The 26,618-nt window shown below is 44.6% G+C and overlaps 1 long non-coding RNA gene across 1 annotated transcript; it reads left to right on the top strand.

The window, feature by feature from the left end:
* The first annotated feature begins 484 nt into the window (after nt 1-484).
* LOC311585250 lies at nt 485-26,618 on the top strand. The gene is made up of 5 exons (XR_014775161.1): nt 485-581; nt 978-1,195; nt 13,960-14,121; nt 14,682-15,188; nt 26,300-26,618. It is a non-coding gene; the product is annotated as an uncharacterized lncRNA (long non-coding RNA).

Genomic DNA, 26,618 nt, shown 5'->3' with positions numbered 1-26,618 from the left:
TTCTGATTCTCGCTGACTGTTGTAATTATGATTTGACATAATTTAAACCATTTCAGGTTGTCAGTTATTTGGACTGCTGTTATTTATTTCTTTTGCCATTGTGCTATAGTTACAAGAAAAATGTATTAGGGTTGCTGTTGTTGTTCTGCTTGGTTTTCTTTTTTGTTTGTTTGTTTTTATTTTTAATGTACTTAAATGTTCTTCACATTTTGGGTAATCAACTTTTAAGAGAATGTAGCTTTTGCACACAAGAAGTGTATAACCACGCCTGCTTTTGTGGCAATACCAAGCTGTCGTCGGGTATTTTTCTTGTTTATTACAATGGCTTTGGATATTCACACAATTTGGCTTCTCCATATAAATTTTAGCATTGATTTTTTTTTTCTACTTCTGGGAAAATGTTGAAATTTTGATGGGGATTGCACTAAGTATGTAGACTACAACATTAAATCTGCAGAAGCTGGATGACTGCAGGCCTACCAGATACAGAAATATTCTGGTGGACCTAAATGAAGAGCTTTAGCTAAGAGAAGCTATCTTCTCCAAGGAGAGGCTCCCTAATGGATTTTCCAATCAAAGCGGTCAGTCCTAAACACAAATAGAAACAACAGTAAATGGATTCAGTGGTTTGTGTGTCTGCATGTTTACACATTCATGTGTGTATGTGTGATACATTTTTAAACATATATTTATATGTTTAATTCTTTAAATATTTGTTCATTTGTCTTTCAATATTTGTTTGTTTATTTGTTTGTTTAAAGAAGAGCCCGTGAATTTGAGAGGGAAGGGTGGGGCATTGGAGGAGTTGGAGAGTGGAGTGGGAGTAATGCAATATACTATTTATATATGAAATTCTAAAACTAAAAATAAAAAACAAAAATTTAAAAAGTTTACCGGTGGATTCCATAGAGTCTTTTGGATATGAAATCATGGTTTTTGCAAATAGCGATAGTTTCTCTCCTTCCTTTTCTATCTAGATCCCCCACTATAGCTAGGACCTTGAGCACTATGCTGAAGAAATGTGGACAATGTTGGAGATGGGTTTGTCATGTGTGGCCACGTTATGTTAAGGTACGTTCCCACTAGTCCTAGTTTCATCAGGATGTTTCTCATGGAGGCAAGCTGGACTTTGTCGGTGCCTTTTCTGCACTTATCAAATTGAACTGTGATTTCTATTCTCAGGTCTACTTATAAGGTATGTTACATTTATTAGCTTGATATGATCAGTTAGTGTGGGATGAAGCCTATTTGATCATGATGTTGTTTAATTTGGTTTGCAAATACTCTGCTACATCTTATTTCAAATGATGATTTTCATTTAAAATTTACAATTTACATTCACTTCTGCCTCTGTGTTTGCCTCTTGATTTTTTTGTTTTGTTTTGTTTTGTTTTAACTACAGGATTCTTGACAAAAATCCTCGTTTTCCTTGATGATTGTTTTCTCATTCACAGTAACAGAAAGTCTGTTCTATTCCCCAACTGAAATGGGTTCACTTTTTCCATTTTTTGGTTTCTATGTACGCTAATTAAAGTACCCTTTGTCCTGTTGGGCTGACACATTTGATCTCAGTGAGGCAAGAAAGTCAGGGAAAGGGTTTGCTTTCTGCCTGTGGTCTGTTCATATGCCAAGTTTTCATCTTAACAAATTTGAATTAGAAAACCTGGAGAGACGGCTAGGCAGTTTAGAGCATCTGCTGCTTCTGCAGAAGACTTGAATTTGGTTCCCAGCACCCACAACCACCTAGCTCCAGGGGATCTGATGCCATCTTCTGGCCTTTGTGAGCACTGTACACACACACACACACACACACACACACACACACACACACACACCTACCTGCATGTAATTAACAACAAAAATAATCTTAAATCTGAATTAGAGGCTTTTAGATAGCATTGCCCAGAATTTCTTTATCTACCCACGGCACTGTGTTGCTCTCCAGGAAGCAAACTTGAGTGGCCAGCCTCTTAGACTTCTTGTGCACCTATTTCTCTGAGTCTGGGATGTGGAACTAACGACCATCCCTGAGGTTGAACTGTCAAAGGTTGCTTCTCTCCAATCTTTCTTCTGTTAGGGTGTAGGAGGGAGACGGTGTAAGCCTGCACTTCATATTGCACCCTACCCAAAAGCTCCCCCAGGGAGTCTCCCATTGTTTCCTTAAGCAGCCATTAACCCAGAATTCTCTAGCACCTTCTTCTCTATCCCACAGCATTATTCCCCCAAAATTATTACTTCCTCTCTGTCTTTCCAAGCTTAGCATACAACACAAAATCTTGCTAGGGTCTGGCAACCAGGTGAGCTCTGTCTTGACTCACACCCAAGATAATGCCCCCCTCTGCAGCATTTTACATTTTACACTGGTTCCAGGCACAGCATTTGGCCCTTAGAGCATCCAAAGTGTAATGTTTCTGTGGGTTCTGTACTTTAGGTGGCTCCAATCCTGTTTTTATCACCCAGTATATTATTTTGCACATAATAGGCTGTCATAACTTTTTGATGGTCTCTTAAAGAGAGAAAAGAAAAACTGGGATTTCCCACCCAAACAATGACCGTAGCCCTACCCTACCCTGGCCACCTGGAGTGGAGTCTAAAATATATTTTGCTCCGTTTTATTGCTCCAGAGCTTATTTGGTTTTAAATTTTTCTCTAAAATCTTAATTTTTAAAAGGTCATCAGTAGGCCAACTGTTCAAATATCTTAAATATTTTCATGGGCAGTATACACAGTGAGTCAAATTACCTATTCACTCGGGAGCCGTCTAATTCCTTCTACACTTTCATTACTCCCTCCCTCTTTTATTGTTCACACTCATTTTATCCCTTTGGCAAGAAAAGTTAAATGAGACTGAAAAAAATGTGGCTGATTAAGGCAGATGAATGGGCGTGGGGGAATCTATCTCCCTAAGCCCAATCAAGTCAATGAAACAGATCAATTTCCTTTTCCATGGACAGCCTGGCACCTGAGGTGCGAGTGACTAAATCCTCCTTTGTTTGTGCTTTCTGGATGAGCTTTAGGTTTCTAATGCCAAGGGCTGAGGAGTGTAACTGAGGAGAAGAAGGGCTACACTTCTGAGAGCACTCATATTTTCCCAGTGTGTGTGTGTGTGTCCCTTAAAGATCTCTCAGTGAGGGAGATGACAATTCATCACATAATTAACATAATTAATGAGAAGCGGATTGAAGCTTGAAAGTCTAGTTCTATCCTTTGTCTGCAGCAGACACACCCAGAACACTTTCCATGAGGCCACATTCAGGATCCTTTTGGTAGAGTGCAGGTACTGGCTATTCCTCTTGAACAACGTCAACAAAAAATCTTTAGGACTCTATATTCTCCCCCACCCCATGCCCCCCACCCCCCTTTATCTTAGTTTCTGCCTGCCAAGAGCCTGCATTAGGGCCTGGCACCCTTTCAAAAAGTGGTATGCCCAGGATTTTGAGCATGGCTCTTTTTCAGATGAGGGAAGGGTCAGAGAGAACAGGATGGGACCTGTGGCTGATGGATATGCCACCCACAGGGCTTATGGCAGGGGTATCAAGGAAGCTCACAGCCCCGTGGACAGTATATGCGTGGAATACGGAAGGAAGACAAGATCAAGGACACTGAGTACTGTGTGTTGAAGTCCTTGGATGCTCATTGGCCCGAGGAGAGAAGATATACAGATATAATCAGAGTAGCAGAGAGCCAGTAATAAGTGAGGCGGGTTCAAGACTGTGTGTGTGTAGCCATAAGTAAAGTCTTGTTGGAGAGGAGAAAACATAAGAAGCAAACAGAAAACCAAGCCTGGATGTCAAAGTGTGCTGCTCCTCCAACCAGAGCATGGAGTTGTCCTTCTTGATCAGCAGTTAGAAGCCTCTGACTGGACACCCCACAAAAGGAAGCTGTCATGATTAGGGGGGGTGGGGAGGGCTCTGCAAAGATGACAAAGAAAGATGAGCTCCCAGGTGACTAATTTCGGGAGCAGTGCAGAGAAGAACCAGATTATGGCGTTTCACCCACCAGGGGAAACCCGAGCCAAATAATTGAGGCAGGTCATAGGCCAGCAGTTCCCCCATGGGCCTGCAGATGATGGGTTGGAAGTAAGGAAGAAATCAGATCTCAGCAATTTGGAGGCATAACGTGTGGGCTTTGTTGATTCCAAAAAGGCAAGCTGAGCAGGTCAGGTCACAGTCACACCCAGAACTCTTGAGCAACAGCATCTGGGTTGCACTGTGTGCCAAATGCTCTGAGACACTACACGGCTATCGCAGAGGCTCAATGGGTAGGTTAGAGGTTCTGAGTTAGAAATTTTCCATCCACAATGGCTTGATATTATTTTTTTTGTGAATTCCATCCTCTGTCTCTTACTTCATCATTAATTGCACACTTACTATTTTTAGCCTTTTTGTAAAAATTTTCCCTCTTGTTCCATTTGCTTGGGGTTGCCATTATCAGCTTTGGTTCCCAGAAGAGCCATCACCTGGGAGCATCTCAAAATGCAAACTCTCTGGTCCCACCTCAGACCCACCAAATAAGACACTCTCGGGAGGGACTAGGCAATCTGTTTCCATGGTCCTCAAGTGATTCTGATACATGCTGAATTCTGAAAACCACTTGCCACGAATTAGGGTTCTCCTGAGCAGGGGAAGCAGTGACAGCTCCCAGGTAAGGAAATAGGCCTGACGGAGTTGTCGGGGAACGTTTTAGTATATCGTTGGGCCTCCTTGTAGTAAAGGTTGATGGTTGCCTTTGAAAATATCCAATCACAGAAAAGGGCACAGAAAGAATGGAAGAGCCAGGTGATGGGCAGAAGGGCTGCAAAATTCTTCTTGGCATAAGTCAGCCATTACATCATGAACTCACAGCCCCTGCAACGAGGCCCGGCGGCAGTTAGTCATAAGAAGAGGGAGGTTTCATGGGACCCTGCCTTTCCCTGGGGAAGAATTGGCTATTGCCTGGCAACAGAAGAAAAAGAGTCGTTGATTTTAGCTGTGTACCCACTGGTGAGCCTGCCAGGCTCCAGTGGGATAGCTCTACAGCCACGATCATATGGATAGTCCTTTTTAAATGCACTGCATCAGAAGACAAAACAAAATCACGGAAAAGGGACTTGTAAGGAAGGGATTTGGTAAAGAAGGGAAGAAGACAAGAAGGGTTGGAGGATAAAAGTAATCAAAATGCATTATACACTTCTATGAAATTATCAAAAAATGTATGTGTGAATATATGTATGTATGTTTGTATGTAATGTATGTATGTATGTTTCGTTCCAGTTTTCCCTCAAAGGTAATTAGAAATTTAACACATTATCCCCCAACGAAAGCCTCAGTCTCCTGCCTCTCTTGCCTCTATGTGTGGCTCTGCATTTCTGTTTTGACTGATGGGATACCAGTGGATTGACCATGTTCCCTTAACCCTCCTTGTTTTACTAGTAGGAAATGAATGTGATCTCTGCAGTCATGGCAACTGCCGTGGCCCAATGGAGCCAAGATAGTTGGAGGAGGGAGCTTGGTTCCATCCTGAGAACTTCAGAACTCCCATGTACCTCTTGGATTTACCCACTGTCACTTCTTCGTACATAAAAGAACACTTTACCTCACTTGGAGGGGAATAACGGTCTCCGGGTCCCTGTTACATACAACTCTAATTCTAAGTAACATTCCTACAACATTTACAAAACTTGATTTCTACCTCCCAGTCCTTAAAGATCTAGCCCAGTGGTTCTCAACCTGTGGGTCATGATATTTTTTTGTCCTGGGGTGGGGGGGGCGCTAAATGACCTTTTCACATGGGGCCATATATCAAATATCCTGAATATGAAAATTTCACATTATGACATATATCAGTAGCAAAATTAGAGTTATAAAGTTATAAAGTAGCAATGAAATAATTTTATGGTCAGCACAACATGAGAAATTGTATTAAAGAGCTGCAGCATTAGGAAGGTTGGCAACCACTGAGAGCCTCTTCTTTTGGATCTCTTAATCTATTCGTGTGTGTGTGTGTGTGTGTGTGTGTGTGTGTGTGTGTGTGTGTGTGTGTGTGTTGCATGTACATGTGCATAGCACAGCATGTGTGTAGAGGTCAGAGAACACCACGAGTTCTCTCCTTCTACTGTGTTCCAGGGATCAAACTCAGGTTGCCAGGCTTGGCAGGAAGAACCTTCACCCAGTGAGCCATCTTGCCAGCCTGAGAGCTAGCCATTTTCTCAAGAAGAGGGGATTTTTTTTTTTATCACATTATATGTTAGTGGCCCCTCAGGAATTCAGAGCATTTGGTAGAAAATTGCCTAATGCATCCAAATAGTTTAGATCTAGCTTATTGACTGCTAAATGAAGCAGTGGGTAAAAGGTAAAGACAATTTCCCCATGGGTTCCTCTTCCTACTGCAGTGCAGCGCAGGCTGAGATGATACCAATGGAACAATTCTCCCTCTCGAAGGGACAGAGGAGCGCGCTCTCACAGATGAGCAAGTGGGGGCTAAACACGGGGGACAGGGAAGCCACTTTTCTTTGGACCATGCAATTCTTTTGTAAGCTCTTTGAAGACAGCACCTATGTCCTGTGTGCTGGCTAAATCACGAAGCACAGCAAGATTTCAGCAAATTCTGGTAAGCAGTTGATTAGATGAGAGAGAACGGGGGAAACTCAGCTTCCTCAGTGGATCTCTCTCAGTGAAGTCAATCAAGTGCAGATAAGTTTTTGGGTCATGGGTGGATTTTTTTTTTCTGTGCTGAATTTTAGCCTTCAGTTTCATTGGGAATCTTTGAGAATGTATATGGGGACAGGAATAATAGTAAGTATAAAATTTCTGGGAGGAAGCATAGTGTAAAGCTTTGTACTCCCCCTCCCTAAATGTCCTTATGCCAGCAGAAGACCTCTTTGTGGTACTAGTTTTGCCCATGGCAAGCTCTGATAATTGAGATGATTCAAGAAAGTCCACCTAGGCCCCAACCCACCCGTCAAGATGTTCTTCTTGTAGGTTTCTAGGACCCTCTGTGTCCTTCTATTTCCCCATCTCCTATGTTTCTCTTACCTAGAGTCTCAGTAGGATGTCCTCACATCTATCCCAATCTCCTGGTAAGTGAAGAGTTTTTGGGGACATGCCTTTTGGATCTGCTCAAACTATTGCACTAACTAAGGACAATACAAGTAGTAAACATTGAACCCCTACTCTGATCTACCCAATGGACAGGACATTCTCCACAGTTATTTGGAAGCAGGGACTAACTCTGACATAAACTCTGGTGCCCCATATTTGACCACCTCCCCTTGGTGGGGAGGCCTGATGGCACTCAAAGAAAGAATAAGCAGGCTACCAAGATAAGACTTGGTAGCCTATGACCATATAGTGGGGGAGGAGGTCCCCCTCAGTCTTAGACCTAGGGGAAGGGAATAGGGTGAAAGCAGGAGGGAGGGAGGAATAAGAGGATACAAGTGATGGGATAACAATTTAGTTGTAATCTGAATATATTAATAAAATTTAAATTAAAAAAAAAAAAGAAAGTCCGCCTAGACTTCACGTTCCTCTGGGGTATAGATGGCTCATATGGTGGTTCTGGTACTAGCGTGTTGAGGGGCCTCCACACTGATTTCCATCCAGGCTACATTCCCGCCACCAGTGAAGAGGGGTTACTCACCAGCATCTGCTTGCTCAAAGGAGGAGGAGAACTGAAAAGCTACCATAATTCAGAAAAGGCTAAATGGATGTGACAACCAAACATCAATACCATGTTGTTCTGTGGACTGGACCTGGAATAGAAGACAGGAATGGAGAAACTGTTAAAGTCTGAACTTTAGTAAAAGGACTATACCAGTCTGTTCTGTTAGGTACCCGTTCAATATTAGAAACTGAGCTTCAGGCCTCTTATATGCTAAGCAAGTGCTCTACCACTGAGCTATGTCTCCAGTCATATAGTGAGGAAGAAACTTAGTTGCCATCTTTGCAACTGTTCTGTAAGCCTAGAATTGTTCAAAAATATTTTAAAAGAGATTTTCAATAATTAATTAGATTTTTGTCAAAGGCATTTTCTCATGTAATAAGATGATCATGAGGCTTCTGTCACTGGTTCTGTTTGTGTGGTAGATTATGATTTCTAATTTACATATGTCCAACCATCCTTCTATCTCTGCTATGAAGCCAAATTGATCATGGTGGATAACATTTCTGATATGTTCTTGAATTCAACATGTAAGTATTTTGTTGAGATTTTGTTTTTAATCTAGGCTCATTACCAAGACTGGCTTATGATCCTTTTGTCTGACTTGGTATAAGGTAATGGTAGCTTCATGAAGATAATTTGTGAGTGTTGTATCCTTTTCTATCTCATGGATTAATATGAGGAGTATTGTTAGGTTTTCTTTAACGATATGGTAGCATCCTGTACTGATTCCATCCAGCTCTGGGCTTTTTTTTTTTTTTTTTTGGTTTTTTGAGACAAGGTTTCTCTGTGTAGCCTTGGCCATCCTGGACTCACTTTGTAGACCAGGCTGGCCTCGAACTCACAGCGATCCGCCTACCTCTGCCTCCCAAGTGCTGGGATTAAAGGCGTGCGCCACCACGCCCGGCCTCAGCTCTGGGCTTTTAATTGGGAGCCTTTTAGTGACTGCTTCTGTCTCACAGGAGGCTGTGAGATGTGATGGTTTGAGTCCTTGGTGCCAATGAGGGGGTTCAAGACACATGGCCTTGACAGGGGAAATATTTCTACGGGGCATGGACTTTGAGTGTCTAAAGACCCTTGCCGTTTTGAGTTCACTTTCTTTGCTTCCTTTCTGAGGCTTGAGATGGTGAGCCTTCAACTCCTGGCTTCAGTCACCAAGCCTGCCCCCGCTGCCATGCTTGCCACTGTGATAAAGATAGATTCTTATCCCTCTGGGACTAAGCCCCCACATGATGCAGAGTCAAGTGGGCAGGAAGGGGAGATGGATATGGGAGGAATTGGGGATGAAAAGATCAAAACACATCATAGGAGCTTCGCAAAGAGCTCAAAAAATGTAACTGAAAACATTTGCAAGAGAGTCTTAAAGGCCAACTGAAGGTGGTAGAAGAGTAAATGGAACTAAACGGTCAATATCCAATAGGAAGAATAGAGAAAATAAATAACATAAAGTGGAGTGATATTTGAACCAATATCAATAGACCTGAACAAAATGAAGGAACTCAAAGATGAGAGAATAGAGAGAGGGAAAAAAAGACAGAGAGAGAGAATTCATACTGGAAAAGAAAATACAAAATACTTAAATTTAAATCAGAGAGCTGAGTAACCCATGCTCCAAGCGGGATGTATCAAAACAAAGCAAACAAAAATAACCACATCTCATGTTTAATTGCTGAAATGAAGAAAGAGAGAAAACATGTTACTATCCAGGAGCGTTAGCTTAGGGAAGCCCCACAGGGGTGATGGAGGATGAGCACAGGGATGAAGGACCTGGGTGCAGCCCCACATCACCTGGTCTCTTGCTACATAACAGTACGTATTCAGTGCTCGTCAGGTACTACAGTGAGGGGGCGAAGGTCCGGATTCAGAGTGAGTGATATGCAGGTGTTTCGCTGGTGCACTGGAAACCGACGTTACCGTTTCATTGCAATATTGGGAACAAAAAAAAAATTGCTGTCAAATTAGCCTCCTTTGAGATTAAGCAGGCACTCTGAGCTCTGTCCATACCGGACCTTGCTCCAAATATTCAATCTGTGTGTTAACAGGAAGTTCTGAGAAATTCGGGATGCCACAAAGCTCACTCCATTGTTCCTTGTAGCCCTGACCTCCCAAGACATTAATTCTCCAAATATGTTTTCTCTGTCAACATTTGCTTTCCACGTGGCTACAGGGTGTTGCCCGGCTATTAGTGAGTATGCTGGGAAGACTCAAAAGACACAGGCTGGAATCTCGCAATAGATTGACCATGGCAGCCGGAGATGGGAGCCAGGGAGTGACTGGGTCGTGAGAAGAAGAAATGGGGAGTGAGAAACACTGAGGAGACATTTCTGGCTTCGCTTAGGCATTCTTATCAGCAGCGAGTATTAGGGCCAAAGCTTGGCTTCCTTGACTATGTCTGTGATCAATTCCCCTTCTCAGTGTTGTAATGACAGACTGGTCGGCCATTGGCTGTTGGGGCTTGCATAGGAGAGGAGACCTTTCATCGAGAGGGCATGCCCCTGCCAAGTTGGACTCCACCTCCTTGTGCAGAACACTTTTCTCAGCAGCAGCAACTTTGTATACTTGCTTCTCAGCTCGCCTTGTCTGGCCCACCCGTCTCCTTCCCTGTCGGTGCCTCTTACTCCACCACCCAGACCTGGATGAGTGCATCTTTCTTTCAGCAAGGAATTTCCCACCTTGTTGAATTGATGAAAGTTTTATGAGTCTATCTCATGCTTGAAAAAAAAAAAAGAACAACAACAAAGTGAATTCAGAGAGGAGAGAGAGAGAGAGAGAGAGAGAGAGAGAGAGAGAGAGAGAGAGAGAGAGAACAGGGGCAGAGGGTACAATAGCTGAAAAGCGCTGCTGAAACTTTTATTACAAACTAAGAGATGTGGGGAGCAATAAATCAGTCATGCATCTGCCATGAGGCCTGGAAAACAAGGTGGCATTCAGGAGGAACTGGACTTGTGTGCTCCTCCTTTGAACTTGAAGCAGGCTGGGGCACTGTTACCCATTTTATCCTCTTGCTACTTTTCTCTCTTTTCTTAACCCAAAGAACAAATAAAATCACTAAAAAGTAGGGAATCAAAGAAAAAGTCATTGGTAGCCTAGGGGGTGTGGCTCTTGGCTGTGGCTCTCCCACAGAGATGATTCAGAAACAAGTTTTCCTCCAGTTTTTAACTGTTTCCCTGTCTCTATGTATCTCTGTCTCTCTCTCTCTGTCTCTCTCTCTCTCTGTCTCTCTGTCTCTCTCTCTCTCGTGTGTGTGTGTGTGTGTGTGTGTGTGTGTGTGTGTGTGTGTGTGTGTGTGTGTTTTGGGAGTCTTTTTAATTTTTTTTTAATGAAGCTTAAAATGCTTTACCTTGCTATGCATGTTAGCACAAGCCTGTAATCCCAGCACTCAGGAGGCAGAGGCAAACAGATCTTTGTGAGTTTAAAGCCAGCCTGATCTACAAATCAAGTCCAGGTCAGCCAAAGCTACACAGAGAAACCCTGTCTTGAGAAGAAAAAAAAAAAAAGAACAAGTTGCAGATCTCCTCAGAGCCTTGTCCAGAGCCAGACCTTGGGGGTGCTCACCTGTCTAGGTACCATTTCTTCCTCCTGCTTCTCCCATCCTGACTACTCTGGATTATGGTGGCTTCTAATCACATCTGCCCATTTTATCTAATTTGGTTCTTGTGACTATCCTAAGTTCCATCCAATACAATTGATAGACACAGGAAGAGAAAGGGTGAGTCAGTGACCTTCCATTTCCTGCCAAGGAAGATTCCTCTCCAGTATCTTGGTTTTTTTTGTTTGTTTGTTTGTTTGGGTTGTTTTTTGTTTTTAAAGTAATGTACTCAAATCATGGGTGAGTGAACTCTTTCCAGCAATGAAGCAACTTGTTGAGAAAGCTAACTTGTTCTCTTCAAAACTTAAGCATAGCTCCCTACCACCCTAACATCTAAAATAAATCTAAAATAGGTTAGAATGCTCATAACCTAAACTTTCATCACCTTACATGCTCCCCACCCCACCCCATCCCACCCTCCCACCACCACCCCTGCCACCCCACCCCGCCCATCCTTGTCATTACAAGCATAGCCAACCGGCCAAACAAAGCTCTGCCCAGAAAAGCTCCGCCCAGTCAATAAACAGTGCTCCTCCCACTGCTGCCCAGACTGCTGTACTCTGCGCTAACTGCTGCTGGTCACAGGCAGACGCTCTCTGGGAGGCATTTTGCAGCATAAGCGGTTCTCCCGCTGTGTAGAGTAAGGTGAAGGACTGAAGTCAATCCTGAACTTAGAGCCGGTTCAGAGAAGCAGAGCAATTTGGTTTTAAGTTGGAAGGGGCCACAAAGATCTTTTCAACTTGGTAAATTTACATACTGGAGAAGTGGAAGAGGAAGAGGAGAAGGAAGGGGAAGAGAATACAGAGAGTACTTAAATCCTGAAATACCCAGCACTGTGCCATTTTAAGTGATGGGTGAGCATCCGGGGCAGAAATAAGAAGACAAACATGTCAAGACTGCTTAGAATGTTCTAGCCAAAATCTGAGTACAAGGTTCTCTGTAAAAGTGACTTTGAAAGGGCTGAACATTTTTGTAACTAGAAGTCAAGGCACCCCACTCCTTGCCCACCATTTGCTTTGGAATAAGATGGGATTCATTCTTCAGATCTGAGCGGGTAGGGCAAATGTCCCTGAACATCATAGCACACATTTACCTTGTTTAGCGAGGAGAGAGCCTCTCTTTTCCCAAATGATAACTCTTTCTTCCTGAGACTTTTTGGAGGACCAACCTCCTCAGAAATTCCGTCACTGGACCATTATATCCTCTTTCTCTTTCAAAATCATCAACCTGCTTCCAAAAATCTCGGGACACGCGCACATGTACACTTTCCAGAGGGTCTCTAACTTCCAGCACCTTCTAAGTGGTTTTCATTGTTGTTGATGTTGTTATTCTGTTGGAGTATTTATTTTATGTGAATTAGTGTTTTGCCTACAAGTATGTCTGTGCACCTCGTGCATGCCTGGTGCCAAGAGAGGTTAGAAGAAGGCCTCGCTCGGATTCCCCAGAACTGGAGTTACTGACGGTTGTGAACTATCATGTGGATGCTGGAAATTGAACTGGAGTCCTCAGCAAGAGCAAAACATGCTCTAACCACTTGGCAATACCCCAGCTCCCCTTCTGTTTTTCACAGTTGCAAACTGGCATGCAGCTCACGCCTGCTAAAGGAGCTCTTTCTCACAGGCCTGTGTATCAGCTGGGAAGGCTGCTGAGCCCTAAGGAAAGGGAAACTGCAAATATTCATTTTCTTGCAGTCCTGGAGGCTGAAAGGCCAAGGCCAACATGTCATTAGGTTTCTGCTGTGACCCCTTTCCTTGGAGATGGTCACCTTTTCCTCCTTGCATCACCATGTAGTCTCTCCTCTAGAGTGATGGGCCCTTGCTCTCTACATGTCAAATAGTGCTTTCCTTGGTGCTAACGACCTCTTTAATGAACATATCTCTAAGTGCAGTCACAATATGAAGTAGTGGGAGTATTTTTTTTTTCAAGAGAGGGTTATCTCTGTGTAGCCCTGGCTGTCCTGGAACTCACTCTATAGACCAGGCTAGCCTCAAACACAGAGATCTGCCTACGTCTGCCTTCTGAGTGCTGGGATTAAAGGTGTGTGCCACCACCACCCAGCCGGGAGTCAGTACTTAGCACAAATTTTAGATGTGTAAAATTCAGCCAAAGCTGCCTCCTATTTCTTTCTTTAACTTAATTTCTAGAGACTACCGAGTTGTGGAAAGATCTGCGAGGTGGCCTTGAGCACAAGATGAAGGCAGCACTAGGACCCAACCAAAGCCCGCCTTCCTGTCCTCAGCGGGTCTTTAAGGAGTCCACAGTTTAGTGATGGTGGGTTAACAAATAGAGTTGACTCAACTCCCACACATTGCCAGATGGATGATGAGGAAATGGGTCATATCTTGATCTAGAGCAGGCGGGGTGGGGTGGGGGACAGGGAGCAGGAGTGGGGGGGAAAGGGAGAAGGAGGGAGCCTTTCTTCCATTAGGGCTCATGTTTGAAGAACTCCTGAACCCCTGAAAGGGCTTGTCCCTCCACTGTGAGGCAGTGTGTAGTAATGGAAGCCAAGGGAACTAACCAATGGAGACCCCTGTTTCTCCCCCAGCACACTGGACCCTGCCTTCTGAGGATGAGCTGGTGTGAGGTGGGCGGGGCGAGGAGCACAGGAAGGAGGGAGGGGCCTCAATCCCCAGGTGAAGACAGGTGCCTTTCTTCCCTCTGAGCTGCTGACAGCCCCCTGATGCTGTAGCCTGATTTGAGGAACTTGTTCTCGGCTTTTGGTCGATTTCTAGGGCAACAGGCTTTCAGCCTCACCGCTTGCTAAGGCTCACAAATGAGGCGGGTTGCAGCTCCGCTGTGGATCACCTTTCAGTGGTGGGTTGACAAGAAGAACAATGCAGTTGTTTGCTGCTGCTGCCGCTGCCTAGTCTTTGGGGAGGATCTGTCATCGAGCGGTGAGTGTCAAAGGGGTTCAGGCTTTCTGTGACTGTCAGAACAGAGGTGAGGAAAGACAAGTTCAAACCTGCTGACACTTCTGGGTGGAACTCAGCCACCTTCTCTCATGAGTTCCTACAGAAATAAACTTTGTTCTAGTTAAAGGAGGCTTTTAATTGTAACAATAGCATACTGCCAATTAGGGGTTTGTTTTCCTTTCTCCTGAAGGGTAGCTACCCTATACAACACGTACACTCATGGTTGATAATGAAGGAAGATAATCTGTCTCTTTATAGAAATCCACATTTACATCTATTAGGGTATTTGACACACGCTCCCCCCACCCCATCCCAACTGGTATTTTCTGGGCTGGGGGTGGCCCTGTGCTTCTTAGAGAATTCATTCCAGCTATTTGGAAGGCGATAAGCAGAACAGCATATGTATGCTGACCTCTCGTATAGTCACCCTTCTGTTAGCAGGATGGCCACGTGGGAGGTTGGGCAGAGGTCTCAGGTACCAGGAATTTACCCTGAAGCACTAGGCATAACTGCTGACATGAACAACCCTCTGTGTTTCTCAGGGACAGATGCTAGATAGCACATGAACTTACAAGGAGCACTCGCCCGAGGAAACCTCCACATCCAACGTTACCGGTGGACCACAACAGCAGCGGAAAGGACCAGGCCCTGTTTGTGATGGAGTGCCTCCCTCACAGAGTCCTCTAGGGTCAAGGTGCTTTGAAGTGACTGTGGTGTTGTGCATAGGGGTGTGTCACGCCACACTCTAACCGCCAGATTTCTCTACAACTTACTCTTCTGCAAAGCAGTCACCTTGAGCATCTCTCCATTCCCATCCAGTTAGACAGATGCACCCGGTTTAGAACTCAGAAATGACAGCATCCTAAGAAGGATGAAATCCAGAGAAAACAAAGTACCCCATTAGACATCATTTAACAGCATGGCTCCCTTCCCATGGCCATCATGACGTCCCCCGCTAAATAAGGTTTTTTCCCCCTTCTGGGCTATCCTTCCTTTTGGGATAAGGGAACCTCAGAGACCACAGATAGAAGATCCTACTCTATAAAGAGGTAAGTAAAAACACACTTCAAGTATTTATGGGCAGGCCTGGGGAGATGGCTCATTGATAAAAAGCAGGGTTGGTTCCCAGGACCCATTTTGGGACTCACATCTTCCTGTAACTCCAGTTCCAGGGCGTCTGGTGCCCTCCTCTGTTCTCTGTAGGCACTGCACGGGCATTACATACATGCAGGCAAACACTGATATGCATGAAATAAAGTAAATGAATCTCTAAAAGAAAAAGAAAAAAAAAACAGGCTTGTGGGGGAAAAAAAGCCCTCTAAAGATTGAAGGGTGAAAAAGTCACTTCTGGGCTGGAGAGATGGCTCAATGGTTAAGGGCACTAACTGCTCTTCCTAAGGGACCTGGGTTCAAATCTCAGCACCCACACGGCAGTTCACAACTGTCTGTAGCTCTAAGATTTGACACTATCACAAGCACATATATGCAGGCAGAAAAACACCAATGTACATAAAATAAAGGTAAATAATACTTTTAAGAAAAAAAAGAAAAAGTCACTTCTGTGGTCTGGTTCTCCTGTTGGTGACAACTGGCCCGCATTCCACAGCCCAATCTAGAGGTTATTTATCCTGCCAAAGTGCCCCTAAGAATGGAGAGATTTGTCGTTCCATTAGTCAAAGGCTGAAACTGTCCAAATTTTACTTCTTCTAATGAAAAAGCCGGATTAAAAATTCCCATTTTCCTCCATCCAAACCTCCAAAGGTAGGGTGAGCCAAGCATCAGTTTTTTTTAAAAACAGTGAAGGACAAAACTTCCTACTTGATGCAATTGAGACAATATCTTAATAACTTTATTTTTATGTGCACCTGCTGTCTGTGTGTGTGTTTGTACGTTACACACTGATCATATAGAGGTCAGAGGACATCTTTGGGTAGTCTGTCTCCCCTTCCGTTATGGGACTAGGTCACCAGGCTTGACTGCAAGCCCCTTTACCCTCTAAGCCAGGTTTCTGGCCACTGTTTTTATTTTAAAGGAGAATTCCATTGAAAATAAAGAGACTTGCTCAGTTTCCAGTCCCAAAAAGTAGTGTAAAAAAAAAAAATCTCACACTTTCAGAAGTTAGAGCAAGCTGTCAACCAGGAATCCCCTTTGCTGTTGCCACCATGGATAAGAGATAGGGGCAGCCTAGAGATGACACAGAAACCCTGTCTCACCAACTGACGTGATACAGACTGAAAATGTCCTGAGAACCCAGATGTTGAAACTGACTGGTAAATGTGGTAGATTAAGAATTAGTCCGTTTGAGAAGTGACCAGGCCATGTGACCTCCACCATGATAAAGAGAATATAAAATCACCTAGAAAAAGGCCTGAAGGGTTGGGTTTGCCCCTCCACCCTTTTGCTCCCTCTGGAATGTAAAGACTCCATAAGGAAGCGCCATGTGTGGGAGCGGGCTCTCCCCCAGTCTCTGAATCTGCTGGCACCTTGGCTGTGGACTTCCCAGTCGTTGGTACTATGAGAAATTAATGTATGTTGTTTATAAATATCTAAAGTTATTTTGTTATTGCAGCTAGAGTAGGCTAAGATATCACTATAACGAATGAATTAAATGACTAAGTAATTTAAGTGGTTTTTTTCCCCTTAGCATACAAACTCAGCTAATGGGCCCTCTAACTAGTATAACCTGTGCCTTCCCCCTCTTTTGCTCAATCCCACTTGTGCCCTTGCCATTAATTTGCCCAGTGAATGTGTTCATGAGACCCTGCAAGCTCTCTTCACCTGGTCTAGTCTTTTCTGTTTGACCCACGCTACATCCTCTACATGGCCTGTGTGTGTGTGTGTGTGTGTGTGTGTGTGTGTGTGTGTGTGTGTGTGTGTGTGTGAATACCTTGATCCTAGTGGCTCCTGGAACCTTAGAGCTCATCTGAGCATGACTTTGGAGTGAATGATGTCACAGGTGGCATTGTGAAGGCTGGCTTTGGTGGCTCACCCACTTGTGTCGCCCCGGCTCTGCATTGTCAACTGCTATCCATCCCGTTGTCCAAATGACAGCAACATATTTCTTAGCCTCAAGATGACATTCCTCTATGAAATGTCAGAGAGGGAGAACGCTGGCTTTAAGTGGATTGGATGGGGACTAAAAGCAATCTGAGATTGTACGGTTTCAGGCGTCTTCAATAGAACTGTACTGCCAGGTGAGAACCACATCTGTTCTTTGGAAGGAGGAAATCATGAAGCCAGAAGTAAAGTCCTGAGCCAAGAGTTAGTGGCGCACACCTTTAATACCAGAACTCAGATGAGGCAGAGGCAGGAGGATCTCTGTATTTGAGGGCAGCCTGGTCTACAGAAGTGAGTTTCAAGATAGCCAGGGCCTCACAAAGAAACTCTGTCTCAAATAAGAGGAGGAGAAAGAGGAAGAGGAGGAGGAGGAGGAGGTCCTGTTTGTTTAATATTAACTTGGGGGCAGATAGGAAGTAATTAGTATCTGCGTCATCACTAGACTGTCCACAGCTCTTGCCCACAGCAGTAACAGTGAAGGGGATTCCTGGTTGACAGCCTGTGCCAACTTCTGAAAGTGTGCGACGTTCACACCGCCTTTGAGAACTGCTGAAGGACCTGCTGGGACCTGGCAAACTTCACTCCAGTGGCTTGTGAACCCCGTAGCCTCCTCGCTGTTCTCAGAATTAGGTGGCTGCTCCCTGCGGAGTGACAGACAATCTGCTCTCCCTCCTTCGAGTCTAAACTGAGGTTAAAATCTTGCCTAGGAAACTTCTTCATGCATTCCCTGATTTCCAGTTACTTTTCCTTTCGCAGAAATGTTGGTTTTAATGATTTGACTAAGCCAATCTATAGCATAGAGATTGGCAAAGTTTCTATATAAAGATCAAAACAGCAAATTTAAGCCTCCTGAGCCCACTGGTAGGTAATATGAAAACAAGTGGACCTGAGTATAATATATTTAATATAAATATAATAGTACAATAAAATTTTAATTATGGTCCATGGCTTCTAAATTTTATAACATTCCCATGTGTTGCAAAATAGCCTTTTAATTTTCTGAGCCATTTTAAGATATAAAAACACCCCTTGAGGGCTGTCGATATGGCTCAGCTGTTAAGAACACTGGCTGTTCTTTCAGAGACCCTGAGTTCAATTCCCAGCAACCATCTATAATGTGATCTGATGCCCTCTACTGGCATTGGGTGTGCATGCAGACAGAGCACTCCTACATCAAAAAAAGAAAAGTACATAAATGTTAAAGCAGTGGCGCACGCCTATAATCCCAGCACTCGGGAGGCAGAGGCAGGCGGATCATTATGAGTTCGAGGCCAGCCTGGTCTACGAAGTGAGTCCAGGACAGCCAAGACTACACAGAGAAACCCTGTCTCAAAAAACCAAAAAAACAAAACAAAAACAAAAAGCACCCCTTGAAGCACATTGGCTGTACCGACCAAACTTAGCCTATGTCCGCAGCTTGCTGGCTGACCTCTACTGCAGAAGGAAATTGTCTTCTGTGGACATCTGCTCCTCCTAGTGCAGCCTGCGTCCAGTGGCGCTCACCCTGACAGCTTGATTAGGGTGTCTCGTCAAGTCTGTGGAGTGGAATAAACGAGGGCAGGTCCCTCCTAACATCCCCGGGTGTTACCTCATATATCAGATTCCGGTGCAGGGAAAACGCTGCCGGGCCGGGGCCGTTAATACTTTTCATGGGAACGCCTTGAGAGTCGACCAGCTGCAGGCGCCCAGCAAATGGGTTCTAATGGCTTTTATTTCTCATCCTTGTCACCTCAGATCTAATCAGCTGTTTTGTCATTTTTAATTCCGACTTGGCAGGATTCTCCAACTTTCCCCAGCCTTTTTAGATAGAGCCTTAGAGGGGAGCCAAGTCCTGGGCCTCTTGGGATCTCCGAAGAGCCTGGGGCTGAGTAGAGACAGGGAGACTTGGACCTCAGGCTAGCTGGTAAGGACTGGGGAGCCACAGTGACCCCAAATGACTCCCCTTCTTATTCTCCACCTCCCTAGAGGAGCTCACTAATGGTCTGCACTTTTTTTTTCCCCTGCATGCAGCATCTTTAGTTCTTAGTTAGAAATGAGTTGCAAAAGTGCTTATCATTCTGTGTGGCTTTGGGAGAGGAAAGACACCCGAGAGGCCTCCTGAGATGTGGGGATTCTTCCTGAAGCTGAGGAATTGAGGTCTGACCTAGTTCCTCTAGACTGGAACATCTAAACTCATTTGTCTGGGAGAAGAAGAAGAAGATATATATATATATATATATATATATATATATATATATATATATATATATATATATATATACTGCCTTTGACTAAAGCCTCATCTGCTAAAGACAGTAAGTAGTAAGGAGTTGTGACCAATAAACAAATCTATTAAATAAATATAAGAGTATAATGAAACCCAAGGATTTATTTAAAATAAGTGAATGATGGCATTTGTAGGAGCCTATTGTCAGTGTTTTCACATCCTGGATATAACACTGAGCATCTTCCATGAGTCTCTACCTCAAGGATGTTATCAGTTTGGGGTTTTTTTTTTTTCTTTTTAATCTGTAGAAGGTGCTCAGCAGGCAGGTAGTTTCTCCAGGTCCTTAACTGGAGAGCAGCAGACGCAGCTTACAAGCACAGCCGCGTCTGGCTTCAACTCCTGTTATCTTAATTACCCGCTAGGCGGTTGTGTGTCTTTGCCAATCACTTTACCTCTCCTATTGCACTTCGGTGCCCTAAGTTCAAACTTAGTAGGGGAAAAATACTCTAAAATTCCAGAATTTATATTTTGTATTTAATATGCTTGCTTAGAGCTCCCTGTGTTTTCTACAGCCCATGGCCAATTTTTTTTCAGTACTAGAGGTAAAACCTGAGGCTCTCAGCATGATAGGTAGGTGCTCCACCACTGAGCTATACCACAGTGCTCTACCACTGTGCTCCACCACTGAGCTCTACCACTGTGCTCCCCCCACTGAACCCCTCCACTGTGCTCCACCACTGTGCTCCCCCCACTGAACCCCTCCACTGTGCTCCACCACTGTGCTCTACCACTGTGCTTCCCCCACTGAACCCCTCCACTGTGCTCCACCACTGAGCTATACCACAGTGCTCTACCACTGTGCTCCCCCCACTGAACACCACTATGCTCCCCCCACCAAACACCATTGTGCTCCCCCACTGAGCTACACAACTGTGCTCCCCCACACACACTCCAAGCTACACATCCAGCCATATATCCTTTACGTAAACCAGAATACAAGCACACAACAACCAGGAACAAGCCAGCAGGCTCCAGCACTAGGCATAGCGTACTTAGGACCTGGTTTGAAAGCTTGCAAACTCTCACAGGGTTGGTACAAATCAGAGTAAAGAACCTTCTCACTCAAGAACTCTAAGAATCTGAATTATTAAGAACCCACCATACGTATCACACTCGATTTATTCAGACAAAAATAGTTGCTTGCAAATTTTTTTTCCAGCAAGAGTGAAGTTCCAGGCAGCTGGGGACTTGGGGAAATGTCTTTAATACACTGCTTAATATGGAGGGCTTCAGATGCTCAGATCCAGAGATGGAGGGACTGAAGCTATGAAGTCCAACGTTCTCTCTCCAACATTTCCAATATGAACACACACACACACACACACACACACACACCACCACCACCACCACCGGAGCAATTTTTCTTTCTTCTTCTTCTTCTTCTTCTTCTTCTTCTTCTTCTTCTTCTTTTTAAAGCAATTTCTTTCCATCCATTCAAAGCCAGAAACCTAAGAGCAGCCCAGCAAAAGCATGAGGAACTATAGGATGACAACGAAGATGACATCTCGACGTGAAACCTAGTGGAGAAACTGTTGTCCCTGCTCCAAAGCACACAAACTGTGGGGGACAGAGGTGGGGGGGGTCGGAGGGCAAGACAGCCTGCTCCCAGCTTCATTTATGTACTTCAGTGTCTCCCAAACACTGAATACTCTTCAGAAGAAATCCACTAGAGGACCTTTAAGTTGGGGTTCACAAATGATGCATATCCCAATGCATTTATAACAGGATGTAAATGTAGACATTTTGCCCCCCAGTCCGCACTTCCTTCTACCTAAGCATCTCTTTATTCATTACTTTAATTACCTAATTGTAAATTTCTTTAGGGGGTTACTTAGAAAGAAAATTAGCATCAAAGCTTGGCAGTAAATCCAGGGGCTTTTGGAGGCAGTCCAAGCTGCTTCACCTGTGATTAATTAGATGGGTTTTTTTTTCCCCCTTTAAGTGCCAGAAGGCTGTTGAGATCTTTATGCAGTTACATGACTGCTGGCAGTGCTGCAATTATGATTGATGGATGTGTCTGGAGTCAGAAGGCTACATCCCAGCTTTTGTGATGTGACGTGGCACGTGCGTGTGCATGCGTGCGTGCGTGGTGGTGGTGGTGGTGGTGGGTGTGGGTGTGCTCGAAGGACAGACTTTGAGAGCAGACCCCCCAAGGGTTTTAGAGACAGAAGAAGCAGCCTCTTTAACATTCTTGTTGCAGGGCTACGAACCTGAAACTCCCATCAAAATATTTCAGCCACGTTGGTTTAGCAAACAGCTTCCTCTACAAATAAAAACAAAAACAAACAAACAAAAGCAAGCCAGAACCTATGTCTCTAACATTTCCCACTGGTGGGAAAACAAGAACAAAGAAAGTACTCATTTCAGGTAATTTGTTGGGTATAAAATTACTTCCAGCGTATGGAGGGCGAGTGAAAGCAGCTTTCGGTGTGTTTGAGAGCGTTAATACTTCTAGTCACAATTCTGCCCCCCAAGGCATGTGCAGAAGAAAATGAAGACTGCTTTCTCATGGGTGCCAGACTGTCATTTTTCTTCATTGTATGAAATAGATGAAAAGGATAGTTTGGCATTCGACTCAGTCATAGGAGGAAATTGAAAGTTTTTTGCCAGGCTCCATGAAAGTCCGAGTAGCCTTCCAACCTCCTACAACTGAGATCACTACCTGAGTCTACAATGTCTGTGACAACACAGAGACAAGTTAAATATCTGGTACACACTGTTCCCAAGAACTAACATAAACGTCACCCGAGTTTCTATATAAGCTAGAGTCCGGTTGCTCAGGGCTGCTTCTGCAAAGAGGCAGAGAGCAAGTAGTTTTAGGCTTATGGGCCATTAGGTCACCCTTGCAACTTCGCAGCTCGGCTCTTGTAGAAAGCAAGTGGCCATGACCCACAGGCAAACGCACGGACCGCTGCTTTCCACAGAAAGCTCTCTATGGCTGCTGGGCTCAAATGAGCAAGGAAAACACCTGGGGATCTTGTGGCGTGGGTAGATTCCAGTTCAGCAGACTCAGCAGTAGCCCGGCCGGTCCTCTGCATTCCATTAAATAGGCTAGCAGAGAATGTGGCAGCTGCCCCTTGGCGGGTCTCTCTTTGAAAGCCAGGAGCTAAAGGGGTTTTTGGTTTTTTTGTTGTTGTTGTTTTGTTTTGTTTTGTTTGTCCTTCCCCTTCAGGGTATTTCTCAGAAGAGGCTTTAAGGCCTTCAAGCAGGTCACTTTCAAAGGCTCCGCCCCTTTGGGGGAAAGCCAGGCTTAGGACCCCAGAAGGTTACCTGTTTTCACCTATTGAAGGGCACAGGCTTTTCACTGGACAGATGGCTCCCCCGCGGTGACGCTGCAGGCAACCTCAGTGTCGTCCTGCCGGTGCATCTTCCCAGCCTGAGCAAGCAGGGCTCTAACCACAGCTCCTCCAGCCCTCTGGCCCCTGCCTAATTGGTTGCAGGCAGGAGCTAATGTAGGTTGAGAGACCAATTAACGGAGCTTGTTTCTACCAACGCTGCATCTGAACATCAATTATGCTAACAACGCTCTAAATTAAGACGTTTCCCTGCCACTGTCATTTGCTATGGTACACTTCAGAGAAGAGCAGGGAGGAGCTGCTTGCCTGTGCCCACTGCTGCAGAGGGCTGACAGAGAGCAGCTCGGGGGACTAGGAAAATCACAATGCAAGGCAACAACACTAATTGGTTGCTCTGTCCCCGGCCTCGGGAAGGATTAAGGCTCAAGCAGCCAAAGAATATGTTGACTGGGAGATTCTGGAAATCTCTTTTCATGATCTGCTCATTGCACTAAGGGAAAACACCAGACACCAGGATTTTAACTTAAAACTTCAACCAATCCACCGCTCACCAGAAATTATTGCATGGGAATGAGATAATTGTATCTTCTTTCAACTTAACTAATTTTAAATTCACCTTAGAACACCCATCCAAGCTGAGGACTCATGACTTTTCCCATCAACATTTTGGTCTCTGTGTAGCTAAACTCACTTTCATGCATCCCCTATGGACTGAGCCAGTTGAGTACCAAATGAAAGATAGGATCCCCACCCTGGAGTTAACAGTGTAGGTGGAGAGATGGAGAGAATGAACTAGTTGACACAATGAGTAATTTACTCAGTCACCCTACACATTCAACAAATATTTATTAATCGGCTGCTATTTCAGTGCTTTGCTGGACTAAACGTTTTGTTCCTACTCTCAATTTGATAAATAGCCATGTTGTTATGAGCTTTCAGGTTAGGAGTCTGATAACACAGCTGCTGAGGAGGTCACAGAATATACCAGTCAGTGCAATAAAATCATACGCTGTATCCCAGCACTCCATACTAAAAGGCAATGTAGGGGTATTTATTTCCTTACCAGCCTATTTTGCCACAGTTCTCACTATGTTACCCAAGCTGGTCTGGAAAGCCCTGTGTGGCCCATAAAGACTTCAAGTTCACTACGCTCCTGCCTCAGCCTCCAGAGTGCTGGGATTCCCCGCGTGTGCCACCAGTCTCAGCTTATAATGTGTGAGTAGCATGCTGTCGCCCATTCCTCACAAGGCCCCTTCCAAGACCATATCCCCATGCTGGTTAGTCTTTGCCGTCAATTTGATATAACCTAGAGTCACCTAGAAGTGGAGAACCTCACATGAAGATCACATTGGCCTATAGGTATGTCTGTGAGAAACCATCTTGATTGATGATTGACATGCAAGGGCCCAGCAGGACCATCCGTAGGCAGGTTGGCCTGGGTGTAGAAGGGAGCTAGCTGAGCATGTGCCACTAAGACATCCAGGAAGCAGTATTTCTCCATGGTTTTTGCATCAGTTCCTGCCCTGAGTTCCCTAGATGACCGATAGGGAACTAAAGTGGAAGATGAAATAAACCCTTTCTTCCCCAGTTGCTTTTGGTCATGTTGCTTATTAAAAGCAAAGCCTGACTAGAACAACCACTCTGACTGAATGTGTCAAGAGAAAATAGAACGCCAGGCTTTACTTCAATTTCTAACTAATTAAAATCTATCTGTGTAGACTCCAGCTTTTCCAAACCTACTTTATTTGGGGTTCTTTAAATGATTATAACTCCCTTCCAACCCACCTACCCTAAATAGGAGAGAAAGGAGGTTTATGGGAACAGGGGAAGTAGACCTTGTTGGATTCACTTCCTGGGAGTGATTCCCTCTGGCGTAGTTGGCAGGATTTCAACAGACAAGCGATTCCACCAAGGTTGCTGCTGGAACCTGGAACAGCAACTGGAACCCAGAGACTCGAAGCGTACTCTGGAGTGGTTCTTTCTAGGAACGTCTTGAAGTGCTGCCGTGAATAGCCAAACAATACCAAGACCCAAAAAGCCCCCCTCCTGTTTTGGACGTGTGTGTGTGTGTGTGTGTGTGTGTGTGTGTGTGTGTGTGTGTGTGTATGTACACTCTCATCCTCTCAGATTCTGTACTAGGATGTTTTTCAGTTGGAAAAAACCAAGCCCCCACATGAGGTGGTTCGATCTCCAGTAGATAAACATCACCTGCTCTCTCACTGGTCTGTTTCCCATCCCACACTTGGGATCAAAACAAAAAACATGTTTATATCCACTACAAGTTTGTGCTTACTCTCACCCCTCCTATTAGCTCCTTCTCTAACACTGTGATTAAAAGGCACAACCAAGGCGGCTTGGTCAAGGGTGGTTTCTTTGTGTTCATGGTTCCAAGGAAAGAAGAGTCATCACCATCACGGTAGGGAAGCATGGCAACAGGTCGGTATGGCAGCTGGGACAGAAGACCACATCGTAAACCACAGATCGGAAAGCAGAAAGAGGGAACTGGGAATGGTGGTGGCGTTGACATTGTTCTTCCATCAAGGCCACACCTCCTAGACCTACTCAAACACTGCCACCAACTGAGAACTACGCATTCAAACATCTGAGCTTATGGGGGACAGACTCGCTCAAACTACTGCATTCGCCTCATCTTTCTTGGCTTTTGTACAGTGAGCACCGTCAATTCTCTCACTCTCCTCACTAATCTTCCAGAGGCCCCTCCCACTATGCCAACCAACCCTTCTCCTGTCCTTTGCTGACTCTCATTTCTTTGCACGCCCTTTAAATACTGCATTTTCGATTTATGTTTCTTAAGTCTGTCTGCTTGGTGAAGTCGTCTAATGAGCTAGCATCCATCTTCCATCTACTGACTTTCAAAACACGCTTTGGTTAACTCTGCTTTTTCAAGCCTTAGTCCCATCTACCTGACACCCTGAGCGTCCTGGCCTGCTCTAAGCTTAAATCAGCAGTGTTCCACCATAGCCTGCCACCCCTTGCCCAGGTCTTATCTTGGTGAATGACAGAATCATCTGAAACTTAAGCAGGATCATGTGGGTTTTCATTTCTCATCCTGATACCTAGTCAATCAGTAAGTCCTGCCAGCTGTCTCTCAAATATTTGACACGTCTATCCTCCCTTCACTGTTCCTACCTTCCTGCCTTAGTTCAGAGTTTTTTTCATCTTTTATTTAAAGAAGAGCAATTTGTAGTGGAAGCTTTGGTTTCTTTTATGTGCTTTTTGTTGTTGTTGTTGTTTTGGTCCCAAGTATGGGATGTGGAAGTGTTTTTCCACCACTGAAGACAGTCTTGTGACCTTTGTTAATGGAAAACACACCCATGAGAGGGCATGTGATGTTTTGCTGGAAACTGTCTTGTGAAAAGGCACAGGATGTTTTGCTGCGGGCAAACACATGGCAGGGCACGTGGTGTTTAGAAAGAATATAAATAGAACCCCACAACAGTGAGAGGGCGATTTTTGCATCGTTATGACTTTCGATGGCTTACTTCACTTCTCTGGTCTTTGCTGGTCTTTTTGTTCACAGAGAGAAATGTTCCAGAGAACTTCTTGTGGTACTCTGCCTGAGTCTGGCCACTTCCACTGACTCGTGCCAATTCAGCAGAGCCTTGCTGTTTCTGCTGGGTTGTGCTGCTGCTACTGACTCATGTTGCTGTTTGGTGTTTGCTAGTGGACTGGACCGACAGCGTCCTGACAATGCAGAGTGGAATTGGCCCAAGGAACTACATCTAAAAAGGTCCACATTCCCTGATCCTATTAATCTTCATTCTCTTCTACCTCTGGTTGGTGGGTTGGAATAAAAGTAGAATTGTTTAAGAACCCTAAATAAAGTAGGTTTTGAAAAA

This window comes from Acomys minous (genome assembly GCF_964271855.1).
Source record: "Acomys minous genome assembly, chromosome: 15".
In the NCBI taxonomy this organism is placed as follows: domain Eukaryota; kingdom Metazoa; phylum Chordata; class Mammalia; order Rodentia; family Muridae; genus Acomys; species Acomys minous.
Note: the sequence above shows the minus strand (reverse complement) of the source record. Positions and strands in the feature narration are given on the sequence as shown.